Here is a 5,543-nt window from a genome sequence, read left to right on the forward strand (position 1 = left end):
ATTCCTGGTCTATGGTGTGTGGACAGATTTCCTTCACTGTCTTAGGTAAGTCATTCTTTGGGTAACTAGTATAAATAATCTTATAAAACGTGTATCCTGTATAATACTGTTCCCTTGAAAAATATCCTCCAAAGCATGAATGGTCTTGGTCTTGCATAAATGGATTTGACTTAATATCTCAGCCTTGGCTTATCTTACTTAGGTTGCGAGTGAATTACACTCCCACATCAGATTGAGTAGACTCTCTGTGGCTACTGGGACTATTTTAGAAGTCTAAAATGTGGATGTAGATAGCATTTCCTTCTTGAGGATTTAAGTCAATTTAAGTCTGATGCAGGGTACAAATAGATCATAGTATTGGTAGCTCTAGAACCCATGGCAAAGGAATTGGCTACCTACATAGTTCCTGTTCTCAGCTACACAGAACGTTTGGAAATCTTACTGATTACGCATATGCCTGAATTTCATTGTTGTAGTTTACTTAGCAGTTCTTCTTAAAAACGGGTCAAGGGGCCTGATGTCTGGTAAGGATACTTGCTGAAAGTATAAGGAGATCAGTATCTCTTTCCCACACTCTTGGGAGTTACCTAGGAAATGGGTACATATGAAATAGGTGGCCTAGACTTCCAGCTCACCTGTAGCATCCAGAATAAACAATGTAGTTCTAGAATCTACAAGTTGAAAACAGACATCGAGTCTATGGGCATGGTAAGTTTGGGAAGGGAAACCTGGTATACAAGGGGTGGGCAGTAGAATGTTTGTCCTGACTCTGGGTTGCTATCAGTCCAGAGTCATCTTTGCAGGTCAGCTTTTGTGTTTCATAGTAGAGAAGGAAAGATGCAAGAAGGGAGAGGCCAAAAATCTTGTCTCATGTTGTTTCCTTCTCAATTTTCTTCTGCTCAGGATAATCATTAAAAGGGCATATTTTGGGCTGGCCTTTTTCGCCAGCCCCCTCCAGTATGCCAAACTTGGTTGCTTGTCTTTCCACACTGAAACTGATCTGAGAACGTTGTACTGTAGGCCTGGGCATGGGACAGTATAGCCTGGTGACTAAGGGCTCTGAGGGTGTCGGGCAGCTAAGCCTGTCCTGCACGGAATTGCAGGTGAACCTAACCCTCTGTCTGCACAGAGGAGTGTCGTGGAATGCACGTCTGACTCCAGGGCCTTGAAGCAAAAATGCCATGCAGAAATGGAAATCAGTTGATTCAGTATTGGACTGAAGGACGCTTTTGTTTTGTGTTCAAGTGTCCATTCTTTTTGGTGACGCATTGTGTTGGAGCAAACAAGTTAGCAAGACTGCAGTGTTAGTCAGCTGGTGCTCGGTTGTAATGAATCTACCTCTGAATCCTGATAAGTTGCCTCAACTACTGCTTCATCTTCCCAGCTGAATGCCATTTTCTTGATTGATGGCCTGGGGAAACACCTTGTCAAATTTGTGGTTGTGTAATTTTGATAGAGGGTTTCTTGGTAATCTCTAAAGGAGTTTTCAACCTTTTTCTGACATTCGGTTTTGTGTAGATTCAGGAATCGTACAGCAGCAAGGAGCTTGTGCCCTTTAAGCCTCACTTTGAGGTAAGGGAATTGTCCTGTTGTAGTTTACTGGCCCCTTAGTTGAATAGAATGCACGAATCTCTTGGTTGACATTGTGTAGGAGGGCAGTGGAGTGGAATCCTTCCTCAGTGGAATTTTTTCACTGTAGTGCAAGCCATTTCTGATGAAGTCAACAGAAGACTTAAGAAGGCCTGACCGGGTGATCCAAGTGACTTGTGCCTTTCTAGTTGAGAGAGGCTCCCACATCTTCATGTCCAGTCCTTGTAGAGCATGCCAGGTTGAAGTTTGTTTCAAATGAATTGCAAGATCAGTGTCGGTGCTAGAACTCTTGGCTCTGCTGCAGCCAAGAATGGGTTCCCCCTTGGTTTTTGAATAACATAGTATCCCCAGGCAAATGCTCCTTTGATAATTTTGCACCTGGCTTCTGCAGAGGCAGTGAAGCTTTTATGACCATGGGGGTGTTCTTTATTGTTGTGGATACTCCAGTCTCACTTGATGTGGGTCTTTAGGTCAGTAATTAGTCCTACAATTGCATGAAGATTGACAAACACGGTCTGGGTGACTGAGATTGTTCCATGGAGAATGAGATTGTTTCCTTGCTTAACCTCAGCTAGAGTAAGCCACGGTACTGGAAGAGGGTCATTGGGTGCAGGGGAGGGTACAGTGTCTTTACAGACTGGGACCCTGCTCTCCCAGGACATAGCCATCTTCTCCACACTGAATGGATCTTAAAATAGTTACTGTTCCTGAAGTCAGCGTGGCTCCCTAAACTACAGTGATCCCTTCCACTGACCCAGCCTCTCACCCATTTTACAACTTTCGTACAGCATGGCCCTCCGGTCACTGCCTTGCCTTTTCTTGGTGAGGACTAACCTGGCCTCCTGTGGTCACTCAGGTGTGTCCACGGGGCATCACTGTGCTCTTCAGGGGCATGTCTTGATGCAGATATATCGGGGCTCGGGGCAGAGGTACAATCACAGACTAAAACACAGACAAAACGTATACTTTATTTATGCAGAGCATCAGGATGGTCTAAGCCCAGTGCCAGGCTAGGACCATAAGGCTTGGTGTCTTTGGCTTTTGTTAGGTGTACAGCTCAGTTGGGGAGTGTGCTGGTCAGCTGCAGGAAGCAGTGGGGCTGAACTGCTGACACAGGTAAGGTTTCAGAATTGAGGAATGATGCATATTTGAAAAACCTCACAGGAACAGATCATGGTTAACTGGAAACCTGATTGTCTGCTAACTATGATTACTGAGCTAGAGAGAATTTGCAGGAGTCAAAGTCCTCTGCTGCCATGTTATCTTGCTTTGAGACACCAGAACTTCACAGGCTGTTTGCTGGACTTGGCTCTGGCCGTTGGTTTATCCCTGAGCCAGCAGGTGAACCGTCAAAAGTCATGTAGGCCTAGGACAGACTCTCAATTCATTTTTAGGCCAATTTGTTAATATTATTGCCTTGTACTGAATCAAGCTGGTCCTCAGCATAGGTAGGCATGTCTCAGGGCCTCAGATCAACCTGTTTTCTGACCAGTTGCACAGTGTCCTGATGCTCCTTCACTGGAGGCAAAACAGTTGGAGGGGGAAGGATTTTGGAGTCTTACCACTAGGTTTGCGGTGAGCTTGGAATTCTTCATTTTTTGAGTATGGTGAACTTGAAATTTTCAGGCTTCTGCAGTTAAAGTTGATTCCATTTAATCTTTTTTTCTAGTACTTTTTAAACTTTATTTCCATGTTGATTATGTTTTTGAGTTTATATTAGGATTGATTTAACATACAACTCGGAGAAGATTTGACATGCTCCACTGAAAAGGTTGAAGAGGAGTGTAAAACTACAAAATACTTGCTTAAATGGAGTTCTACATTATGTTAAACAGAATAATAAATACCTTCCTATTTTTTATATATGTTTTTATTGTAACATTTTTGTTTTGTTTTTTGTTTTTCTTCCGGTACCAGGAATCGAACTCATGACCTTGCGCTTACCAGGCAGGCGCTATGCCGCTGAGCTAAATCCCCAGCCCCTATTGTAACATTTTAAAAGGAGGGAAATGCAAACATAAAATTAGTGGGATATTCTCCTTTGTTTTTGTGAAATCAGTGCATTAATGTCTGATTCATTTGAAATGGTTCCCAAATTTAATAATTGAATAAGAAAATCATATCTGCTTAACAACAACAAGCATTTGTCTTCACAGACATGCACACATAGGTACAGTAGGCTGAGAAACTGTTATCAGTGATCACTGCATTTCACTCAGCTAATCCCACCAGCACATTTATCTTCTGATACACACCAGTTTTGGTCCCCTTGACTGTGTGGGCTGGGTACCGTATCCTCTCCTACACATCTTTCCATTGTTGCCTACACAGTCCACACTCAAACACCGCGCCATTGAGTCATGGAAGATGTGCTTGAAATCGATCATGTTAAAAGTTTACAGCCTTCTTGGGGCGGCATTACTAGCTTACAGAGCCACCTGCAGGCCAGACATGCCTGAAATGGTGATGTGTGTGCGGTGCTTATCTCCGTTAAGAAGAAAGAAACTTTATATTGGACCAAAAGTTGTTACTAAAAAAGCTCCAAAAACGTGAGCAAAGACTCACAAAAATTATAAATGTTCAATAAATATGTAGAATAATACTTAAGATTCTTAGTAATGGAAAAGGAAAAAAATACCACTTTTTCTGATGTGCACTTTAAAAATTATTATAACAGCCTGAAAAATGTCCAGTCACAAATTTCATGCACTTCACATTCTGAGCCAGAATAATTTCCTTTTTTTATTTTAAAGGTAAAAGAATGAAAGCATATTAACACACATATTGGGACTAGGGATATAGCTCAGTGGCATAAGCGCCTGCCTGGCAAGCGCAAGGACCTGAGTTTGATTCCTGGTACCAAAGACAAAAAAATAAGAAAAAACACATACATTTATAAAATAACACAAAAACAGTACAAGAAATACTCAATTTCAGACAAAGTGGTAGGAAATTAACAATGGTTGTTGTATTACATATTGATATCTTCCAAGTGGCTACTCAGGAAAACGTATAGACATGTGAGATTAATCAAACAGTAAAAACATTAACTGTTTATTTCAAAACAGCGATAGAAGTCAGTAGTACAATTATGTTAGCTACCCTGTGTATACATATATACATAATTTTCCCCTTTCTTTTCTCTTTTCCCTCATCTGACTTGTTCTTTATTTTTGAGCAGTTTCCTTTCATTTCACAATATGTATCATACCTCCTAATTTTTATTCACTTTTGCAAGGACTTATACTAGACAATATGTTGTTTATTCATGTGGGTCTGATTTTATTTCACTCGTGAGTATGGTCTCTAGTTGTAACCATTTCCCTATAAAAGCCTTGAGTTTATCTTTCTATATAGCTGAGTAATATTCCATTATATAAAAGTACCACAACGTTTTTATCCATTCCTAAATGGATGGATACTTGGGTTGTTTCCATGATTTAGCTATTACAAATTGCACTCCTATAAACATGGGTGCACATATATCACTGTGATATGATGTTTTCAGGTACGTGAAAATAGTCAGAAGGGAAATAGCTGGGTTGTGTGGGACCTCTAGTCCTAACTTGCTGAGGAATCTCCAAACTGATTTCCACAGTGGTTTCAGCAGTCTGCACTCCCTGTAGCAGTGGAGATTTCCTATTTCTCCACAGCCTCGCCAGCATTTGTTATTAGTTGATTTCTTAATGCTAGCCATTCTTACTGGGTGTGTCGGTTTGGGGCTTATTTTGCAAGAGGAACATAATACAGGACACATACTTTATATAATTATTTATAAGTCACCCAAAGAATGGTGTACAAAAGAGTGCAGGGAATCTGTCCACACACTGAGACCAAGGAATCAGCTGAGGGCCTGGATCCCACAACAATGTCCTACATGAGTTGAGCTAAATACCCAGAGCTCATAACAGTGCCTCCCATGAATCCAACTGGAGGCCCAGAGCCCATGACAA

The sequence above is a fragment of the Chinchilla lanigera genome, unplaced genomic scaffold (genome assembly GCF_000276665.1).
Source record: "Chinchilla lanigera isolate Chin_1 unplaced genomic scaffold, ChiLan1.0 scaffold00110, whole genome shotgun sequence".
NCBI classification, from domain to species: Eukaryota; Metazoa; Chordata; class Mammalia; order Rodentia; family Chinchillidae; genus Chinchilla; species Chinchilla lanigera.